The 24,770-nt window shown below is 40.4% G+C and overlaps 1 protein-coding gene across 3 annotated transcripts in view; it reads right to left on the bottom strand.

The window, feature by feature from the left end:
• cdh13 (cadherin 13, H-cadherin (heart)) overlaps nt 1-24,770 on the bottom strand; it is a 1,230,859-nt gene that overhangs the window by 141,020 nt on the left and 1,065,069 nt on the right. The window lies entirely within an intron of this gene.

Here is a 24,770-nt window from a genome sequence, read left to right as displayed (position 1 = left end):
GGGAAATGTATAGAGCTGTACAAAATTATGAGGGGGAAAGTTAGGGTAAGTGCAAGTTTTTCCACTGAAGTTGGGTGGGATAACAACTTGAAGGCATGGGTTAAGGGTGAAAGGTGAAAACTTCAAGGGGAACATGAGGGGAACCTTCTTCACTCAGAGAGTTGTAAGAATGTAAAACAAGCTGCTAGTGCAGACATTGCATGTGAGTTTGATTTCAATATTTAAAATAAGTTTGAATAGTTGCATGGATGGCAGGGTTATGAAGGGCCATGGTTCGGGTGCAGGTCAATGGGAGTAAGAGTTAACTGGTTCAGCACGGACTAGATGGCCCAAAGGGCTTGCCTCTATGCTGTACTTTTCTATGACTAAGACTCTAACTGATATAAATTCAAATAGTATTTTATATTCTGTAGAAAATAAATTTACATCAGAAAACGTCCTACTTTGATTAACTGAACTATATTTTACTTACTGTGAAAGGAGAACTAGAGAAACCCCGGCCTTAGCAGGCCAAACATATTTTATGGAGAAAGAAACAGAATTAGCATTTTAGACAATGGTCTTTCATCAGAAATGGTGCACGTATTTTATCAGAAACACAATGTTTTTAGATCAACAGCTCTACCCTCTCCCTCATCCTTGCCTTTGCCCTGACCCACCTATCATAAGATGTAAACTAAAACTAATATTTAATTGATATTCTTGCCCACTGATGGTCCATTAGCAGGCAGAATGCCTTCTGATTGGGAGTCAGTTTAACAAGGGCATAGCCTACGAAAGCAGGCAGGTGCAGTGAGGGAGTGTGAGAGACCTTAAAACAAGGAGATGGGGCATTCTAAATGGCAGGCTGGCAAGAGGTCCAGATTACAAGGATACAAAGTCACAGGACAAGTAGAAAAACTGGAGTCCTGGTTGCCTTCAAGACAGAAACCCAGGTGTAGGATTAAAATGTACCTGTTTCCTGTGGAAGGTGGATATAAACATTCTGCATCGATTAATGCACGGAGACCACTGCTGGTCACAATTTATATTAATGATTCAGACTCTGGAATCAAGAGCATTATTTCTAAATTTGAAGGTGATACACAATTAGGAAAGAGCATTGAGGAAGATAGCAACAAATCACAGGAGGGCATTAGTAAAGCCCTTGTTGGGTTTTTTATACATTATTTAGAAAGATGGCTTGATTTCTGTACTACAATTTCTTGCATGTTAATCTCTGTTGTGATCCCCAAATATTATAATGAACAAGCCATCATGGTTCAAAGTGTTTACATCTACACACATATTAGCATCACCTGGCCTTAAAGTGTAAATATTTATCAACAGTTAAGCTTCAAGTTTTATTGTCATTCAATCATACATGAATACAGCCCAATGAAACACTGTTCCTCCGGGGGCAAAGTGTAGAGGACAGTACAAACAGTTATACACAGCTCAAAGCATATATAGCACATAAGATAGCAGTAAACATACAGTCTCTCAAAAAAAAATACAGTCCAACTCCCTGGGTCCATGAATATTGTAGTAGACTGCAATAGAACATAACACATCTTGTCTTCTGCTGAGCAAACACTGGAGAGCAACATAGATGCTGTGCCACCCCAACTCTGATACTCCCGTGGAGTGCACCAACTCTGACTCCTCTCTCCTGGGTGGCTTCAAACAGGCAATACAGCAGTTTGAGGCTTTGTCCTCTCTACGACCGAGGCCATGCAGATCCCCCACTGAACACACCCACTATTCGCCATTAAAACAGCGAATTGCACTTGCAGCATTCCACATTACCAATGTCCAACATGGCCTTGCGATTACAAGAAAAGCGACTAAGACGGTTGCTCACTGTCAGACTGCACACGGATGTGTCGCTGATGCAGAGAGCAGCACAATCCGCACCAAGCCCAGCTCTTTCACTTCCTCCACCAATGGGCAACTTACTTATGGGGTATACCTGCAGTACTTGAAGCTCTTAATGTCCAGCAGGGAATTAGCATTGGATGGAAATTGCTAAGGATGCTTGTAATCAGAGTTATAACCATGAGAAATAACATGAATGAAATATTGTGAAGAGTGACCAATTATTTTCAATTCTTTCTCAAACGCATTCAACCTTAGCACACTTACTAAGTGAATCATATTGGAAATAAAGCATTCATCAATCGTTGGAAGCTCATTTTTATGATACAAACAGAACACAACCAATCAGCATTAAAGGCTTTGAGTTCCAACAGACTAGATAACTCTGCAAACCATATGGGTCAAAGATGTTAGAAAAAGCAGGCAATATGAGAATCATAAACATGAGAAATTCTGCAGATTCTGGAAATCCAAAGCAACACACACAAAATGCTAGAGGAACTCAGCAGGTCAGCAGCATCTACGGAAATTAATAAACAGTTGATGTCTCGGGCCGAGGCCCTTCTTCATGACTGGAAAGGAAGGGGGGACACGGTGGGGAGGGGGGAACGGTGGGGAAGGGGAGAGAAAAGAAGGACGATAGCTAGCCAGTCTGGGTGAGTACAAGATCAAAGAATCGGAGGGCACCAGAAATCACAGAGGAGGAGTAGTGAGAGAGCATCTCACTGAATTCCCGTTGGAGAGAAGATTTAAACTTTTTCGGGGTAGCTATCCCTCAAAGAGACTTCACAGTGGAGCATCAAATCATAAACATACAGATTTGTGCAGATGCTCATTTTGGCTTGACTAAAAGTCTCATATACATTTTTCGTTTTAGAGTCACCTAGAATTAATAAACATAGACCTAAGCATGAATGGAAATTTTATGCATAATTGAAGCAAATAAATTGCTAGTGCTTTTACTTCTCCAATTCCTAATTCCAGTTTATCCACTTACATCACATTTATGGGTAGCTAGTTTTTCTCTAGAGCTGTCTGAGGGACGGAATGAGTTTAGTGCACCTAAAGCTTACACACCTTCCACTGAAACTCTGACCTAGAATTACCATATTATGAATATATGCATGATTGTGACCTACACTCAGCACTTGCTTCCACTGTTCTATTGTACACAAGAGCAAAACAAATGGCCGATAACTAGAATGCAAAAAGATGATTCGATCCACTGTCGAGTTCCCAGATTTCTGAAAATATTATACCTGCTAGAATACTTTTGTCAAATATTTTTATACATGATTTACAATAACTCTAATATATAAAAATTAAAATGTGTAAAATACAGTAGCTCATGTGGTTCAAAAATCCTTTCTTAGTTTATAAACAAAATATATTTCATATTTCCTTTGTTTTGAATATGAATATTTAAACAGTTTACAGTGCATTTAAAAAGTATTCAGCCCCCAAACCCTTTGTTCACATAAATAAGTATTACAACCAGGGATTTTGATCAATTTAACTGATTTTTTTAATTTGTGTATCACATGCTCCTTTTCTCACAGAGCAGCCTAAAAAAATTGGAACATTGTAAAGTACAGAAAGCTAAGAATTCAGAAACTGAAAACATCAGCAGTTCAAAAGTATTCATTCCCCTTTCCTCAGTACTTAGTTGAACCACCTCTCGCAGCTATTACAGAAGTAGCCTTTTTGGATAAGTGACCATTATATTGTATATTTGGAATATGTTTATTTATTTTGCTGTTCTCAAAGTGGCTGCCATAAATCAGAACTGCCAATTTCCAATAATAATTCAATCTGAATTTAAGTGACAATATGAAGTAGCTGGGGTTCACAAAAATCCTTCTGCCACTTGGGCAGTTTTCCTGAATATTTTAATGTGCTCAGAAGTCCTACCACCTTGAAGTGAAAACACAAGCCTGTGTTCTGAGGTAAACTGATGTAACTTGTCAAATTCGACCTCAGGCTTTATACTTAATCCTGCCAACTAGAAGCTATCATTGCACTAATAGTTGGATCAAAGTGAAAATACTGGTAAAAAAAATAAATCGTGCGCTATTACACAACAGAAATGGAAAATGAAGACAAAGCTGAAAAATGTTTCCATGTTCAGAATGATCAGTCACATGGATCGAGTCATTCACTCGAAATTACACTGCTTTTTCAAAGTGAAATAAATAATGGTTTAAATTATTGCACAATCAGAAATGTACCATGTCCAATAACCCACTGAAAATTGGGCATATTTTCGAACATTATTATTATTTGCTTTTATTTGCAAAATATATTGCTTGGCAACCTAATAATTTTTTATTCAGGTGTTGAATATATTACAATAATAATGAACAGCGTTATGAATAGTGTGACTTAAATAACATAAAATTATATTAAATAGTTACCATTACTTATTTACTAATTTCATTTGTATACATTGGCCAGGTATAGCATAACTTTTTATATTTCAAATTTAATAACTTTGAACGTTGTTGATTCATTTTCTTTCCTCTAGTCCAATTTTAGGTCTTCTTGAAGGGAAAGTTTGCATCAGCTCCTTTGATAATAGACAGGAAAGTAAAGATTCAAATAAATTCAGTAAAGCATAACTTTAATTAAGCTGATAAAGGAACATTTTTCTAAAATAACCTGTGCTTGGGCATATTGTAGCCTAAGCAGGATCCTTAAAAATTTAGTCAAAGTGCTTTGTTGGGAAAGCTGCTTATGTTCCTCCATCTTGATCCTGATTGTTGTCGTTCTGGACAATGTCCTATTTAACTGGTTGAGATTCATCCTGTTTATAGTTGATCATCTTTTCTCCCCCATTCCAAATAAGCAAACTGACAATAGACAAATTTTCCATGTCTTTTATCTTCAGAAATCTATTCCATGTTTCAATCTTCAGGGATAAGCTCATTGGACGGTTCATTAAAAGACCAGTGAAAATGCAGGTCAATAAGTAGGAGCAAAGCAGCATAATAGGAAACATTAGTTTATAGATCTGCTCTTGTTTCTGATGGCATGTTTAATTCCCTTATAGCAGGGATTCCCAACCTTTTTTATGCCATGGACCAATACCATTAAGCAGGCGGTCTGTGGACCACAGGTTGGGAACGCCTGATTTATTGGATGTGGGAATCATTGGCAAAGACAACATTCATTTCCCCTCCCTAAATGTTCTAACTGCAGCTTAAAGGTTTTGGGGTAGATATTCAACTTTGTTGTACCCATTTTCAAAATGAAAAAAATAGGGGTAAAGGGATCTAACATAAGCACCATACTGCTATACTTAATGGTGTCTGTGACATGCTTTACATTATTTTTCTTTGAAGGATTTGCAAGCCACTATTCCTTTCACTTGTGTATATGAAGATGCAAAGTTGTGCGTTGTAAAACAGAGCAAGGAATACTCCAGGTCAATATGATTGAGTAGCACCAGATATTGTGTTAACAATGCCTGTGGAACAATGTTGGACCTGTTCCTTGTCAGAATACTGGCAATCCTATCCTGATGTCAACTCAAAGCAAGCATTATGCTAAAGATGGTTCTTAAGACTGCTGGAAGATCCTTTCCTGAAACATGGCTGCCCAGCACTGGATGAGACTCAGCAACTGATTTCCACAAAAAAAACATTATTTTAAAATATATTATGTGAGGTCGGCTGGTGCAGGTGTATCTTAGCCAGCTCTATTGGGTTACTTCCAGGCCACAATTTTTCCTTTGAGACACTTGGCTAAATATTGCCTTCACCTCAGCAACTAGTTTCCCAATGCCTTCAAATTTCAAAAAAGTTCTAAGTAAATTTATCATCGAAGTGCCTATAGTGTAATCATATACAATCCTGAGCTTCATTTTCTTGCAGTCATTGACAGCAAGTACAAAAAACACAATAGTGTCACTGAAAGGCCATACCCAACAGGACGGACAAGCAACCAGTGTATAAAAGACAATTAACTGTGCAAATACAAAAAGAAAGAAGTAAAAAATAAATAAGCAATAAATATTGAGAACATGAGTCTATAAGATGTGGCAACAGTTCAGTGCTGGGGCAAATGAAGTTGAGTTAAATTACCCCTTCTTGTTCAAGTGCCTAATGGTTGAGAGTACTGACTGTTCCTGAACCTGTGGTACGTGCCCTGAGGCTCTTGTACTATCTTCATGATGGCAGCAGCAGGAAGAGAGGATGGCCTGAATGGTGGACGTCCTTGATGATGGATGTTGCTTTACTGCAGTGGTCCCCAACCTCTGGGCCGCGGCCTGGAGGTTGGGGACCACTGCTTTACTGTGACAGCACTCTGTGTTGATGTGCTCAGTGGTAGGGTGGGCTTTATCCATGATGGACTGGACCACATCCACTACTTGGGACTTGGAGAGTTCATAATAAATGCCTATGCAAAATACTTTTTTTTCACTGGACAATAAAAACACCAAACCACAAAATATGTAACATTAATGCAGTAAGTATGTTTGTCTGCTCTTGCCAGCTGTTATCTCCTCTGTAATTCCCCTTGCTGACAACTTAATTAGATTACAATCACAATCCCTATTAATCCTATCAATTGAAATAAACCTACAGTTAGGCCTTCATTAAACTCCTCCCAGAACTTCATTAGCTATACTTCTGATTGCAGTATGTTTTTAACTATGTAAAAGCAAGGAAAAGCAAGAGTAGAAGACACAGAATGAAATTGTATTTTTCCATATTACCATTCCTAACAGTGCATTGTCTGTTGCATTATTTTGAATGACACACAAGGTATTTTAATAGACAAAACCACTTAAAGCAGGGATTATATTGATGCACTTCAGTGCATTAATTTCTTTCTGCCTGGCTTTAAAGCCTCAGAATTGCACTCATATCTTCTTCAGTGAAAATACAGTTACTTTTGGCAAGTCTTTATCTATCTGAAACTGAAAAAAACCATGTTTATAATATTCTTATGGTGTGCAATGTGGGATGTCAGTTCTTCTTAGCATTATGAATAGAAGTGTGTACTTTAGATAGCATTGTGACAGTGCTCAGTGCTCATTTGAGCACATTGTCATAACATTTTGTGATGTATTGAAGATAGAGGACATAGACTTCTTCACCAGAGTTCCTCTAATATAACGTTTTGGTCTTATTTGCTGCTGGTGGATGAGACTAATGGAGCTGTAAAGTGGCTGTGAATATTGTAGGCAGGGGAGTAACGCAAAGCAAAAGTGCCACCTTACTGTGCTTAGTGGAAGCTGCTTTAATACTGAATGCAAATGACCGATGACATATTGAACACAGGTCCTCACAATTTAGATTAGAGCATGTATTTCATGAGACACTTAAGTGTGAATGGTAAAAATTCAATAGACTTTCTAATTTCTGATTCCTATTGGGCTTTGAAGGACCTCTTCATGTTCTCTGTTCAATTTAGGTCTCAATCTCAGCTACTCAGGGAAATTGAGTGAAAATAGAGTGGAGAATTCCTCATGTTATATTCATTTGTGTCAGTGTTCTAACCTTGACGTCTTGAGCTGATGTCAAATCAAGTCCACACAACTTTAAAATAACCTTTACTATGCTCAAAAGAAAACTGAAGTAGAAACATAGAAAATAGGTGCAGGAGTAGGCCATTCGGCCCTTCGAGCCTGCACCACCATTTATTATGATCATGGCTGATCATCCAACTCAGAACCCTCCCCCTGCCTTCCCTCCATACCCCCTGATCCCCGTAGCCACAAGGGCCATATCTAACTCCCTCTTAAATATAGCCAATGAACTGGCCTCAACTGTTTCCTGTGGCAGAGAATTCCACAGATTCACCACTCTCTGTGTGAAGAAGTTTTTCCTAATCTCAGTCCTAAAAGGCTTCCCCTTTATCCTTAAACTGTGACCCCTTGTTCTGGACTTCCCCAACATCGGGAACAATCTTCCTGCATCTAGCCTGTCCAATCCCTTTAGGATTTTATACATTTCAATCAGATCCCCTCTCAATCTTCTAAATTCCAACGAGTACAAGCCTAGTTCATCCAGTCTTTCTTCATATGAAAGTCCTGCCATCCCAGGAATCAATCTGGTGAACCTTCTTTGTACTCCCTCTATGGCAAGGATGTCTTTCCTCAGATTAGGGGGCCAAAACTGCACACAATACTACAGGTGTGGTCTCACCAAGGCCTTGTACAACTGCAGTAGTACCTCCCTGCTACTGTACTCGAATCCTCTTGCTATAAATGCCAGCATACCATTCGCCTTTTTCACCGCCTGCTGTACTTGCATGCCCACTTTCAATGACTGGTGTATAATGACACCCAGGTCTTGTTGCACCTCCCCTCTTCCTAATCGGACACCATTCAGATAATAATCTGTTTTCCTATTTTTGCCACCAAAGTGGATAACTTCACATTTATCCACGTTAAATTGCATCTGCCATGAATTTGCCCACTCTCCCAACCTATCCAAGTCACCCTGCATCCTCTTAGCATCCTCCTCACAACTAACACTGCCGCCCAGCTTCGTATCATCCGCAAACTTGGAGATGCTGCATTTAATTCCCTCATCCAAGTCATTAATATATATTGTAAACAACTGGGGTCCCAGCACTGAGCTTTGCGGTACCCCACTAGTCACTGCCTGCCATTCTGAAAAGGTCCCGTTTATTCCCACTCTTTGCTTCCTATCTGCTAACCAATTCTCCACCCACACCAATACCTTACCCCCAATACCATGTGCTTTAAGTTTGCACACTAATCTCCTGGGTGGGACCTTGTCAAAGGCCTTTTGAAAGTAGAAAGAATAAATCAGCCTAATAAATTCAGAAGTATTGCATTTTATTTTTTTTTCTGATCTTGAAATTACAGTCATTCCACCACAGTGGCACAGATGGAAAATAATCCTACTCAGCAATGTCAGAATGTTAAATGCAGCTTGCATCTAAAAATGCAATCAAAACCCAACATCAAAGAAGGAGAATCTGAGGAGGGATCTGCTCATTTTAAGTACCAGCAAGTGACTCTTATGTAAAGGTCAAACATGAAAATCCAAACTTGCTGAGCAATAGTGGATGCTTCAAATGTCATATGGTTTGTAATTGAAGGTGATATTGGGGAGAACACTACTGAGGTTTTCCCAATGTTTATAATAAAAAATCAGCTGTCAGACTGTGCAATCTCAACCTTTCCTCGGGATCCAAAGTCCCCAGTGATTTCTATATAATTGTGGTACAGATGGGAGGAAGGGAAAAGGAAAGCCAAGTTTCCTTTCAAAACTGTGTTCATTTTTAAGTTTCTAAGTGATGTTAGTTTGGCAAGGTAGCATAGCAGTTAGTGCAATCGCATACGAGTGCCAGTGATCACCAATGACAGATCAGGTCATCATTCCCTCTGCTGTATGCAAAGAACTCAGTATCATTTCAGAATCATGTTTAATATCAATGGCCTATGTCGTGAAAGTTGATAACTCAGTGGCAGCGGTACAATGCAATTCATGATAATGCAGAAAACAAATCAATTTATTACAGTAAGTATATATATGTATGTTGAATGGTTAAATTAAAAATCGTGCAAAAACAGAAATAATAAAAGTGAGGTGGTGTAATCTCCTACTGATTACATGGGTTACAAAGTTCAAAATAATTTTATTATCAAAGTACATATATGTCACCATGTACAACCTTGAGATTCATTTTCTTGCAGGCATTCTCAATAAATCCACTCACTACAATACTTTCAATGAAAGTCCACTCCAACAGCATGGACAACCTGTGTGCAAATGACAACAAACTGTTCAAATACAAAAAGAAAAAGAGTAAATAATAATAATAAATACCAAGAACATGAGATGAAGAGTCCTTGAAAGAGAGCCCTTGATTGGGTGAGTGAAGATATCCCCTCAGTTTCAAGACCCTAATGGTTGAGGGGTAATAACTGTTTCCGAACCTGGTGGTATGAGTCCTGAAGCTCCTGTACCTTCTTCCTGATGGCAGCAATGAGAAGAGGGTATGATTTGGTGGTGGGGTCCCTGATGATGGATACTGCCTTCCTGCAACAAATCTCCATGTAGATGTGATGGACTGGGCCTTATCCACTGCTTTTTGTAGGATTTTCTATTCAAGAACATTGCTGTGTGTCCGACAGAATGATCAGCAGCACTAGGGCTCCACAGGGGACTGTCTTGTCTCCCTTTCTCTTCACCATTTACACCCCGGACTTCAACTACTGCACAGAGTCTTGTCATCTTCAGAAGTTTTCTGATGACTCTGCCATAGTTGGATGCATCAGCAAGGGAGATGAGACTGAGTACAGGGCTACGGTAGGAAACTTTGTCACATGGTGTGAGCAGAATTATCTGCAGCTTAATGTGAAGAAGACTAAGAAGCTAGTGGTAGACCTGAGGAGAGCTAAGGCACCGATGACCCCTGCTTCCATCCAGGGTGTCAGTGTGGACATGGTGCAGGATTACAAATACCTGGGGATACAAATTGACAATAAACTGGACTTGTCAAAGAACACTGAGGCTGTCTACAAGAAGGGTCAGAGCCGTCTCTATTTCCTGAGGAGACTGAGGTCCTTTAACACCTGTCGGACGATGCTGAAGATGTTCTACGAGTCTGTGGTGGCCAGTGCGATCATGTTTCCTGTTGTGTGCTGGGGCAGCAGGCTGAGGGTAGCAGACACCAACAGAATCAACAAACTCATTCATAATGCCAGTGATGTTGTGGGGATGGAACTGGACTCTCTCACAGTGGTGTCTGAAAAGAGGATGCTGTCCAAGTTGCATGCCATCTTGGACAATGTCTTCCATCCACTACATATTGGATAGTTGGGCACAGGAGTACATTCAGCCAGAGACTCATTCCACTGAGATGCAACACAGAGCATCATAGGAAGTCATTCCTGCCTGTGGCCATCAAACTTTACAACTTCTCCCTTGGAGGGTCAGACACCCTGAGCCAATAGGCCGGTCCTGGACTTATTTCCTGGGATAATTTACATATTACTATTTAATTATTTATGGTTTTATTACTATTTAATTATTTATGGTGCAACTGCAATGAAAACCAATTTCCCCCGGGATCAGTAAAGTATGACTATGACTATTTCCTTACGAGGTTGTGATGCAACCAGTCAATATACTCTGAAGTTCAGGCAACATCTGTAGAGGGTGAAATGGCAGTACCATTGCAGATTTGGTTTCTATTTTTCTGCAAGCCTTTGACATAAAATGCTAGCACTGTTTCTTTACCTTGCATATACTGCCTGATCTGCTGAGTGTTGTTAACATTTTCCATTTGATTTCCATGTTTTCAGCACTGGCAGCTTTCTGTAGAATTATCTACCATGAAGGGCAAACCTCAGACTGTGCATCTCCTTTCATAGTGATTGTGCTTTTGTGTTTTCTTTTGCCATGAATTCTGGCAAAATGTCTTTGCCTGAAGCATTTACCCTGTTTCTCTTTCCAGATAAGACAAACAAGAGTTCTGTAGAAGAGTCTCAGCCCAAAACATCAGCTGTACTCTTTTCCACAGATGCTACCTTCCTGATGAGTTCCACCAGCATTTTGTGTGTGTTGTTCTCTTTCTACAGATGCTGGCTAACCTGTTGGGTGTCCCAGCATTCTCTAGCATTTTATTATTTCCAAAAACTGCAGTTTCTTTTTCACAAAAGCAATTCCTCTATTTCTCATTGAAATTCTGTGGATTTTTAGAATACATCTGATCCTAAGCATTGCGTAATCTGCTGGTGGAACTTGAGCAGCAGCTGTGGGAGGAAAGGAGTTGTGAGAGATTCCGATTCAAACCCTGCATCATTCGACTCTATAAACACTGACAATTCCTCTCCTCCCACAGGTGCTGCTCAACCCACTGATCTCCTCCAGCAGATTGTTACTTGTTCCAGATTCCACACTGGAATTCTCCTATGTCTCCACCATCCTGAATATGACTGGTATTATGTGCAGTAATAATAATAGGCATCCATTAGTCTCGTGAGACCATGGATTTGCGCCTTGGAAGGTTTCCAGGGCGCAGGCCTGGGCAAGGTTGTATGGAAGACCAGCAGTTGCCAGTAATGTTGTCCACTAGGGGCAGCGGTGTCATTGAAGAGCAGTGTGTGGTTAAGTGCCTTGCTCAAGACTGAGGCTTGAACTAGCGACCTTCAGATCACTAGACCGACGCCACTCACTACAATGATGGCTAAAAACAATCTAATATATTGGTTCACCCATACTGAAATTTCACAGCTCAGGTAACTACATTTATATGCTGGCAGATTTCCAAAGTGGATCTATTCCTCTCTCTGCACAGTAAACAACTCTGCCGTTCTGCCAGTTGAGGACAGAAGTCCAGTCATCAGGAAAGAGAATCAATGAGTTATCCTTAATACTGGAATGGAGTTTGTAGAATCTAACCTCAAAACATGGCCTAGAAATTTGATCAAACCTCAAATTAGGTGATGCCCTTAAAAACCTGTTTAAATACCAAGGACCATCATTGGCTCTGACTTTGCAACCATAAGACCATGATATATATGAGCAGAATTTGGCCATTCAGCCCATTGAGTCTCCTCTGTTATTCAATCATGGCTCATTTATTATCCCTCTCAACCCCATTCTCTGGCCTTCTGTCTGTATCTTTTGACACCCTTACTAATCAAGAACACTTCAAACATACCAAATAACTTGGCTAACACAGCCACCTGCGGCAATGAATTCTACAGATTCAACACCTTCAGGCGAAAGAAATTCCTTTTTATCTCTGTTCTAAGCCAAGTTATGTTGAAGTTGTATAAAGTGTTGGTGAGCTTTGGTCACCTACCTGCAGGAAAGATGTAAACAAGGTTGAAAGAGTACAGAGAAAATTTACAAGGATGTTTCTGGGTTTGTTGAATCTGACTTATAAGGGAAGATTGAATAGGTTAGGACTAATCTGTTGGGAGTTACAACCTGTTTCTGTGTTATACTTCTCTATGACTCTAAAGGAAACTCCTTGTATTCTGAGGCTGCAGCCTCTGGTCGCAGACTCCCCCACTATTGGAAACATCCTCTCCACATCAAATATATTTAGGCCTTTCAATATTCAGTGGATTTCAATGAGATCCCCTCCCATTCTTCTAAACTCCAGCAAGAACAGGCCTGGAGCCACCAAATACTCCTCATATAATAATCCTCATAACCACGAGCGGGTCAATGTCATCAACATTACTGTTTAAATTTAACAGCAGTTCTTAGCATCTTCAAAAATGTGTAATGATTAGCTAGAACCAGCAGTTTAATCCCTTGTCTTCCATGAAATCCATTGTTGCAAGCACCATAGATGGAATCGATTAAAAATCAATGAGTTGTTAAGAACTTCAAACATGCACGATTCTCACTATACACACCTTAGAAAATAATCAGTCAGGAATGACAGAACTTAATCAGTTAGAAGTAGGTCTGACCATCAACCTGCTCCTGAAGAGCTAACTTTACACACACGGAAGCTCTGTCTGTCTGTCTGTATCTTGTTTTACGGTGGTTGGCATCCAGCTTAATGGTGCATTACCACCACCCTCTGCTCCAGAATGTGCACTAGACATAAATTCTAAATCCCTTCACCCAATCTCTCTCTCTCTCTCTCTCTCTCTCACACACACACACACACACACACACACACAAACACCTACACTTCACCCTCCCATCTTTGACCATCCCAGTATCCTATTCCTGTTTATTCGTCATATTCTATAAAAAACCCCTGTACCCCTTAAAAACACTAAAAATACCCGGACTTGTGCTCTCTCACCCATGCCCAGCAACCCTTTTAATGTGAATTCCTGCATCCCCAACTCCCTTAATTTATTTCTCATCATCTCTCTCTGTATCCCATACTTCCTGCAACACAAAACTACATGTTCTACTGACTCCTCTTCCTGACATTCCTCACACAATCCTGTCTGGTGTTTCCCTATCAGTTTCAATGTTTTGTTTAATGCACAGTGCCCCAGCCTTAACCTAGTCCACACAATTTCCTCTCTTCTGTTTCCATTACCTACCCTAGTAACTGCAACACTCTTTTGTATTTGATATAAATGCCTCCCTTTCCCCTCCCTGTCCCATCTTTCTTGCCACATTCGGTTGACTTTTTCCCAGATTACACACTTAACCTCTGCTTTACTGATACTAATGTGCATTTCCACATTTTCTTTCTTTAACGCCCTCTTTGCCAACTCATCCACCCTCTCATTCCCCTTCACCCCTACATGTGCTGGAACCCATAGAAATTTTACCTGACCTCCCTGATTTGCTATTCTTGTAACTAAATGAAGGACTTCATAAAGTACATCTTGCCGACTGTTTGTGTGAAAAGACCTTAAACTTGCTAGAACTGAGGATGAATCTGAACATATCAATGCTTTGGCTTGTCTGGCTTTCTGCACCCATTGGAACGCAACCAACACTGCCAGCATCTCCACTGTAAACACCCCTAACTTATTAGATGTTCTTCTGCTGATTCCAATTTCTTTTGCTGGTATTACCACCCCAAACCCTGTCACTCCTGTTTCAGGTTCCTTCGCACCATCCGTATAAATGTGAGTATAATCACTATACTTTTCCATCACATGACAGTTAAATGCATTTACCAAATCTGTTTTATATCTTTCTTTTCTTTTTACCTCTAACAAATGCCAGTCTATGTCAGGCCATACAAGCTTCCATGGAGCTACAACCGGATAAACTACTGAAGGACTTATCCTCAGATCAAATACTCCACATTCTTTCGCGATATCATTCCCTACCCGACTAAAGGTATCCCTCTGAAACCTCCCATTTTCCCAGCACTCCTGCAACACTCCTTTAGTAGGGTGAGAATCATTGTGCCCCTGCAAGTTAGCCCAGTAGTTTGCCTTCAGTTGCATCCTTCTTAGTTCCAAAGGTATTATTCCCATTTCTACCTGTAGGGCTGACACTGGTGACATTTTAAAAGCCTCACTGCACACTCTCAAGGCCTGAGCCTGAATCACATCCAGTTTCCTTATAAGAGACTTAGCTGCTGATCCATATACTATATTTCCATAATCCAATATAGATCTTACTAAAGCCACATACATTCTCTTCAAAGCTGAACAACTTGCTCCCCATTCCCTACCAGTCAAACATCTCATCACATTTATTACTTTTTTACATTTCTCCTCAACTTTCCTGATATGGTTTGCCCATGTTAATCGTGAATCAAATATAACTCCCAGAAATTTAAATGATGCAACCCTTTCTAATTCAACCCCATACATCCTTAACTTCTTCCCTACCTCAACCCTTTTCCTGGTAAAAAATACAGTTTGAGTTTTATCTACTGAAAATCTACATCTCCAATCATAACCCCACTCCACCACTTCATCAGTTGCTTCTTGTAGTTTCCTGATTATATAGTCCATGTTCCTGCCTCTTTTCCACAAGGCCCCATCATCTGCAAACAGTGACCTACCTATATCCACTGGTACCTTTGTGAAGACATCATTGATCATAATCATGAAAAGTAATGGGCTAATCACACTACCTTGAGGTGCGCCATTTTCCACTATGTACTGTTTTGATAATTCTGATCCAATCCGAACTTGAATTTTTCTACCAAACAAAAAATCTTTAATCCAATTAAAAACTCTCCCACCAACCCCCATCTTGTGCAGTTTAATTAATAATCCCTCCTTGCACATCATATCATAGGCTTTTTCAATGTCAAAGAACACTGCCACTACTGACTCTCTATTTGCCTGGGCCTTCCTTATTTCAGTCTCTAACATAATCACTGAGTCCATGGAATTCCTTCCCTTTCTAAAACCACTCTGATAACTTGCCAGCATTCCCCCTTTCTCAAGCTCATATGATAACCTTTCCGTTATCATCCTTTCCATTATCTTACATATACTTGATGTTAATGCAATTGGTCTGTAGCTAGTGGGTTTTGACAGATCCTTGTCAGGCTTCCTTATTGGAATTACTACTGCTTCTTTCCATGCACTTGGTAATCTTCCCTCCTCCCACACTCTGTTATAAAAATGCAGCAACTTCAAGAGCGCTCCTTCTCCTAGATTTTTTAGCATCACAGAGCATATCAGACCTTTCCCTGGGGAGGTTGGTCTCGATCTCTTTATTACTCTCACCATTTCTGCTAATGTAAATGGATCATCAATTATACCATCTGTTCCTTCCCTCCTGCTTAACACACCTGGGTGCTGGCTCATTATTCTTTCCCTTCTTCTTCTCCCTTCTTCAGACAAATTTTCTGAACTGTGTATCAGTACAAATGACTTGGCCATGACCTCAGCCTTATCCCTACTGGAGACTGCAGTTTCCTCCTCAGATATTATTACTGGATATTCCCATTCCCTTCTATCTCCTCCCATCCTGTTAATCATTCCCCATATCTCTCCCACAGGTGTTGTTCTTCCTACCTTGTCGCAAAAACTCCTCCAACTTGCCCTTTTAGCTTGACGTATAGTTCTTCTCACCACTGCCTGTGCTTTCTTATATTGAACCAAATGCTGCATATTATGGGTTCTTTTAACTAGCCAGAATGCTCTATTTCTGTTTTTTACAGCCTGACAACATTCCTCTGTCCACCATGATACCAGTTTTCTATTCATCCTATTTTTACTCCTAGGTATAGATCCTTCTGCTGCCATGATAATTGCTGAAGTCACCTGACTGTTTAATTCATCTACATTTCCAGAAATATCAATCTTTGTCAACCCTTCTTCACTCAACTTCTGGAACTTACCCCAATCAGCTTTTTGAAACACCCACTTTGGGGTTCCGCCACCTGGTCTTACTTCAACTCTTTCACCCACTGAACACAAAACTGGGTAGTGATCACTGCCTACTGTTGAAGCAGTCCAAACTCCCCAGTTACTAATGCCAGCCAAGATATTAGACACTAACGTAATATCTAACACTGACTCAGTTCCTGTTGTTATATCTATCCTTGTGCCACTACCATCATTCATACACACCAAATCCCTTTCTTCCATCAAATCTTCAATTACCTTTCCATTTGGATCTGTAATCTGATCCCCCCATATTGTGATATGAGCATTGAAATCTGCACACCACACTACTTTATGTCTGTTTTGTCCTTGTATCTTTAATAGGCTGTCCAAATCCAACCTTTTACATGGATTGTAGTAGTTAATTATAACCACTCCCTCCCCTCTCTCCCACACTTCCACCACTATGTATTCCTGATCATCTCCTTTTTCCAGTACCCTATATGGTATACCTTGCTTGATTAACATAGCACAACCCCCTCCTCCCCCTAGATTTCTATTTTTCCTTATCATTGTATACCCATATACCACAAAGTCTAAAGTTGGTTTCAACCAAGTTTCCTGAATACACACTACATCCGGTTTTCCAACCATTTCTTTAATAAAGTGCTTGAATTCCTGGCTATTGGCCAGTAAGCTCCTTGCATTCCATTGTAAAAGAATCACCATAATTAGTATTAACCAACACATGACACTTCCTGGCTTGACTGATTACTGAGGTTCTTCCTCACTTCCTCCCATGTCAGTCCTACTAACCCTAAATGGTTTACTGCTGCTTTTACCACCAGCTGAATTTTGTCACTTTTTGACTTTACCTCAGCCGTACTATTAATCACTCCTGCAATGAATGTTACTAGAGCCTTTTTGTCTACATAAATCCTGTCATTTGTTCTTTGTTGCATCTCTCGTATCCCTATCGCTCCCTGTTCATTAGGAACATTATTCTGTTCTCTTGACATTCTTACAGCTTCTGCATAAGTGATCTTTCTTTTCACTCTTATTTCTTGAATTTTAGTCTCCCGTCTCACAACCTCACACCCACTATATGCAACATTCTGAGCTCCTCCACAATTGCAGCATTTTGGTTGAACTCCTGTTCCGCACTTTCCATATTCATGATCACCCCCACATCTAGCACATCTCCTCTGCCTTTTACAGTTTTTAGCCACGTGTCCAAACCTTTGACAATTATAGCACCTCAATGGCTTTGGCACATACACCCTTACTGGGTAACTCATGAAACCCAGGAACACCTTCCTTGGCACTCTTTCTTCTTCAAATTCAATCAATACAGATTCACTTTCCTTTTTCACTCCCTCCTTTGTTGTTTTCAGTCTTTGAACATTCATTACTTTCCCTCCTTTGATACTCCTCTTTATCTCCTCCATATTTATACTCATTGGTATCGCCGTAATCACTCCTTTACAACCACTGTTTTGTGCTCCCACCCTCCCAGTGTATTCCACCTTGCATTTTCCTATCTCTTTTAGCTTGAGTGCTTTCTCAAGTTGTTCCTCATTCGCACATCTTACCAATAAGTTGCCATCATTAAGGACTTTTGCAAATACTATTTCCCCTATCTTATTTGTCAGAGTTGTTGTTAGCACAAACGGGTTAATTTTCTTCATATGTCCCTGAGCCTTCTCATTAAACCTAATTATGACAACACCTCCTCTCTGAGCTTGTTCATCTTCCTCACTTTCAGAGCTTTCTCCACTATCATTTCTTATTCTTTTATTCCCTTTGTCTTGGTTTTTATTCATCTGACCCCTCACTACCTCCTCATTCCCTTTATTTCTCCCTTCACAATAATCCACCTCTCCCCAGCTGCCTACCTCTGGTCCCAAGTCTCTATCACTCTCCTTCTCCACTTTCTTTCCCTCAACCCCGCCTCTTATCTTGTCCGCCATTACCGGACCCACACGACCCCCTCCCAGCAATTTCCGTTCCTTCCCCACTCTCTTTCCCTCAACAGGTTCCAAAACACACTCACGCATCAAGCAAAGCACAGCCAGCTTCCAGTCAAGCCAACTCAGCCACCAACAGCAACCCCAATCCACACGGAAGCTCAATGCCTGAAATCATTTAAATAGTCCTGCTTTGCATCAATCGGATTGGCTGATTAGCTTGCTTGTCATTTGCCCACCTCCCATGCCTGCCAGTGATTACAATGGATTCTGACTGATGACATGAAGTTGAAATTGATAATGGAAATGAGGAAATCAATGCTCTGGTGCTTGATATGCTTTTGTGGGTATTTTCAAGGTCAGACACAGACAACAAACCTTTCCAGCTGATTGTAAAAACCAGACCAAAGTGTGAGTGATGCGTTATTCATTCCAAATCAACATGCACACACATTAAGACATGTTGATATCGATAACTCAAACTGGTGTAGAAGTGCTGATCACTTCAATAGTCTTGTAGATTCCATGGTGATTGACAATAACGGTAACGCATAACCTTTAATATTAACTTGGCATAAGATCTTTGATTAATTGTGAAGTCCTTCCAATAAACAATATCATCCAGCAAACTCATGAATTCTTGATAAGGAAGCCAGTTCCACTGCAAACATCAAATGCCTTGTAAATGCAAAATTATGGGATGCATAATAAATGAGATAATTATCATTTGTAATATACAAACGTGAGCATAGTTGATCAGTTCTACACATTGTGCTTGTAGTCTGTGTAAATAATTACATGCCCTTACATATCAGCAGATAATGTCGTACCTTAATTACAGCATCTGCCTTAATTCAGTACTTATGTGCTGGGAGATATTTTGAATACATTTTCCCAAGCAGTGGTGATGATGCAGATGTCAAATGTCCATTGTCAAATTAGTTTGTATTGGAGGTGAAACAGCCAGAAGATACTTTTTTAGGTTACCTCTACACCCATCTCTTTGCCCACTTTCTCCTTTGCATCACCTGTTTCTATTATCATACCATTCTCATCAAAAATGCCAAGCTTCATGAAACTTCCGGTAAGGAGTGATCTGACAGACTGTCATATCTATGGTTTCAATTCCAGCCACCACAACATCCAAAGCTGACAAGCACTGTATAAAACTCAAAATAACATGCAATATAGTGCTTTCTAAAAATGAGGCTCGTGTCAGTCTCAAAGTCGATACAGCACACTTAGAGATGAGCTTAAATACTCATAATTTTTGAGCTTTAAATGGGTAATCCTTTAAAAGAGATCTGGATGCATTTTCTAATTAGCTATTCATTTGGGAATTATAACTCCAAGCAGTGTGTGCCCAATAAAAATGTGAGATCACTCTCAGCTCCACGGCATTAAAAATATCTAAAATTCCTTCCGAATTTCCACCCTAAAGAGGTCAATAACTTTAATCACACAATGCTTTTCTGTACATGTTTTAATGTTAAAGGTTACAATAATATTTTAATTAATGCAGGAAGGATTCAATTAATTTACATGACTGAATATACCAAATATAATTAAATATTCTAGTTATCAGGGAAGGGGAAAACCAAAAATTTAAGAAGACTATGTATACGAGAATGAGGCAATGAGAGTCAGTGTGAAAGTGAGGAAGTGAGGAAGTGACAAAGGACATGATGGGGGAATGAGAGTGAGATGAATTCTTACAGATCTTCATTCTAAATTAGATCTGCTGTTTAAAACCAGCATCATCAGTTTTGACCGTCAACATATAAATTGTCATCATATCCTTCGAAAAAAGCACTTTTAAACCAATTTGCTTATTGCTTACTGCTGTTAAATGGGACTACTTTTATCATGTTGCCATCAATCTCATCTAGCATTACTCTTTGATCATAATGCATAAATGTTTGAACCAAGTGAAAAATATTAACCTAAATCAGAACCATAATCAGAATTAGAGTCAGAATCTGGTTTAATATCACCAGCATATATCGTGAAATTTGTTGGTATGTGGCAGCAGTACATTGCAATACATATGAATGAAAACTGTACATTACAGTAAATTAAATAAGTGGTGCAAAATAAAGTAGTGAGACTGTTCATGGGCTCAGTGTCTAATGTATATTATGAAATGAACAGGCGAAATAAAAACAAAAGTGTTCTGGAAAGAGTTGTCCTTAATCCAAAATTTCTCCTGCTGGGATAGATAACATAAAGATTGACCATAAAATTTGAATTTTAACAGAAATACTTGAAATTACAGAGCGTCTTTTACACCCCAAGGTACATCATAGTAGTAGTATTGAAGCCAATACTAAGCCTCTGGTAGATCAAAAATGATTATTTGCTTTTGTTGTTCCCTGAGAGCATGCTGGCAGGTTCAGTTCCTAATGTAATTAATTTTACAGGCAAAATTTACATGCAGAATGTTTTCTACCATAACTTATTATTCATTTTCTTTCCTAATCTTACCCTGTAGGACTACAATATGTATTTGATACAACAACTGTCCCAATCAATAAGATACAAGTGGACCCAGAAGAATGTTAATGCCTTTGAAATAGGAGCATTAAGCACTGGATCTTGATCTCGTTTCACTTGCTTCATTTCAGATGGCATTCAAGTTTCACAGTAGATTAAAATGAGAATGCTGAATAGTATTACTAAATTAAATATGAAAACATGAATAAAACATGTGAAAAAAGACTTGTAAAGAAAGTGCTGAATACAATTATGACACAATTAAAAAGAGACCCCCACCTTAGACATCTGGAGGTTGAACATTAAGACTGCAAGGCAAAGGCTGTTTCTACTGTGTGCTGGACAGAACCCCAACATGGGAGTTCTTTCATCTGTTACTTCTAATTCACCACTTCCTGATATACCTTCCCTCGTCAAGATATTTACTTGCATATCTGAGCCTAAGGCTCCGGAGGGTTCCAGTACTGTGGAAGATGTCCTGCCTCGTCCCTGTGCCGAAGATGCCGTGCCCCAGCGGCCTCAATGACTACAGACCGGTGGCATTGACCTCCCACATCATGAAGACCCTGGAGAGACTTGTTCTGGAGCTGCTCTGGCCTATGGTCAGGCCACACTTAGATCCCCTCCAGTTCGCCTACCAGCCCCGACTAGGAGTTGAGGATGCCATCATTTTCCTGCTGAACCTTGTCTATGCCCACCTGGACAAGCCAGCAAGCACTGTGAGGGTCATGTCTATTGACTTCTCCAGTGCGTTCAACCCCATCGGCCCTGCTCTGCTGGGGGAGAAGCTGACAGCGATGCAGGTGGATGCTTCCCTGGTATCATGGATTCTTGATTACCTGACTGGCAGACCACAGTACGTGTGCTTGCAACCTGTGTGTCCAACCGAGTGATAAGCAGCACTGTGGCTCCACAGGGGACTGGCTTGTCTCCCTTTCTCTTCACCATTTACACCTCGGACTTCAACTACTGCACAGAGTCTTGTCATCTTCAGAAGTTTTCAGATGACTCTGCCATAGTTGGATGCATCAGCAAGGGAGATGAGGCTGAGTACAGGGCTACGGTAGGAAACTTTGTCACATGGTGTGAGCAGAATTATTTGCAGCTTAATGTGAAAAAGACTAAGGAGCTGGTGGTAGACCTGAGGAGAGCTAAGGTACCGGTGACCCCTGTTACCATCCAGGGGGTCAGTGTGGACATGGTGGAGGATTACAAATACCTGGGGATACAAATTGACAATAAACTGAACTGGTCTAAGAACACTGAGCCTGCCTACAAGAAGGGTCAGAGCCGTCTCTATTTCCTGAGGAGACTGAGGTCCTTTAACATCTGCCGGACGATGCTGAGGATGTTCTACAAGTCTGTGGTGGCCAGTGCTATCATGTTTGCTGTTGTGTGCTGGGGCAGCAGGCTGAGGGTAGCAGACACCAACAGAATCAACAAACTCATTCGTAAGGCCAGTGATGTTGTGGGGATGGAACTGGACTCTCTGACAGTGGTGTCTGAAAAGAGGATGCTGTCTAAGTTGCATGCCATCTTGGTCAATGTCTCCCATCCACTACATAATGTACCGGGTGGGCACAGGAGTACATTCTGCCAGAGACTCATTCCTCCAAGATGCAGCAGTGAGCATCATAGGAAGTCATTTCTGCCTGTGGCCATCAAACTTTACAACTCCTCCCTTGGAGGGTCAGACACCCTGAGCCAATAGGCTGGTCCTGGACTTATTTCATAATTTACTGGCATAATTTACATATTAATATTCAACTATTTATGGTTCTATTACTATTTATTATTTATGGAGCAACTGTAACGAAAACCAATTTCCCCCAGGATTAATAAAGTATGACTATGACTACGACTATATCATTCTCCTGGAAGGACTTCTTTCAGCCTGAGTGCACACAGGCAGTGAAAAACAAGAAATTCCTGCAAAGGATATTATGTAGAAGGGATCCGATCATTTGAAGGCATGGTGTCCTTTTGAAGAATAATTAAAATTGGGAAAAGGTAAGATTTTGGGGCTGGAAGAGTCTTTGGGAAGCAGAATTTTGAATGAGTATAAGCTTCTTGATTGGTCAGAGCATGAAGGGATACGGGAGAAGGCAGGAGATTGTGTTTGAGGGGAAAATTGGATCAGCCATGATGAAATGGCAGAGCGGACTTGAATGGCCAAATGGCCTAATTCTGCTCCTATATCTTACAGTCTTCTGATCATATGAAGCAAGAGGGCAGATTTTCTTCTGCCCTGAAACGAATGCTTCCCACACCTGGATATTAACCTTTATTTCAGTATGGCTTCTAGAACAGTTGCTTGCTAGTAGCCTGACACCTGGCACCTTGGCAGAGCCTGCTGCAGTGAAACGGCTATCTGACAAATGCTGGTTCATTCACAGATTAGTTTTGACAACCAGGGAAAACTTGCCTCCAGACTCACAACTTGTCAAAGTCTTTGGTATAGTTAGAACCATTGAATGGTTTGAACATCTTCGACCCTCAAAATCATTCAGTAATACATACAGCATATCAAAAATTGTTGTTAACTTATTAAAATAATGCTCTTTGAGAAACCTATAAAGTACAGCAGTGCATTGGAAAGGTCTGAGAGATGGGAAATCAGCTTTGTTATTCCTCATAAGGAGAAACAGCCAACATCACATGTGGTGCAGGAAAGTGGGATGTTCCAAGGAATACAGGAATTAATCCTAGCATTAGCACTGGTGTCATGGTGATAGATCTGCCCATTTATTTTCCCTGGCCCTATATTGCTTCATTCATCCTACCTCCATCTATCTGTGCTTTCTGACTCAACCTGATCACAATCACTTGATCAATGCCACTATACCGTCGACCTAAATTACTTGAAATCACTTTTTGGTGCTCTTCTATTAGTATCCGACACTGCTGCTTGCATTCTGTCCTTTACAAAGCCCTCCTCACTTAGCAATCTTGTCCTTTACACTGGCCTCCTGTCATCCATTAAATTTTTTAAAAGTCTTCCTTAAATTCTTTTTTACCGTTTACTTCTGCTCCAAATTACCAGCAAACATTTCATTCTTCTGATGCTTGAGTATCCTTTCCTCTCTCTAACCAACCAGATACTCAGTTCTCCAGATAGCAATGCCAATTATCCTGTAAAAATACTGAAATTTCCCAACACCAGGACTATAGCCTAAAAAAAAATTGTCCTATCACACCATTAGGTTTAAATAAGCTGATTCTTCTTTTTGTAAAGTTCTGAACTAAAGCAGTGGTATATTGTATGTAACACACACAATCATCATCATCATCATCATCATGGCTCCGTCTGTCTAAGTAGACAATGGATGCTCCCGTTCCGGGGCGCAGACCTGGGTGATAAATATGGAGATCCTGGGCTGCCCAGACATCAAGATCCCCCTCGCGGCCTCGCGAATGTGGTCCAAAGGAATGCGAAGCAGTACATTTGGCATCAGCTTGGCTGCAGGAGCTGCCAGGAGGTGATGTGATACGTCATCCAACTGCCTTAGGGGCTCCACTCCGGATTTGTGTAGGGTTTACTCTTTAGCCTTCTCTTCTCCTGAAGATACTCACAAGGAAGTGGGATCTGTAACCCTGGATAGGGGTCCATACTGGGTAGTGTCAGCCGGAGCCAGCTGAGCCCGGGACTCGTTTAAGGCAGGGTCATCACGCCCTGTAGTAGTGACATATGGAGCCACTACCCACTACCCAACACACACACAAAATGCTAAAGG

The sequence above is a fragment of the Mobula hypostoma genome, chromosome 14 (assembly GCF_963921235.1).
Source record: "Mobula hypostoma chromosome 14, sMobHyp1.1, whole genome shotgun sequence".
NCBI lineage: Eukaryota > Metazoa > Chordata > Chondrichthyes > Myliobatiformes > Myliobatidae > Mobula > Mobula hypostoma.
Note: the sequence above shows the minus strand (reverse complement) of the source record. Positions and strands in the feature narration are given on the sequence as shown.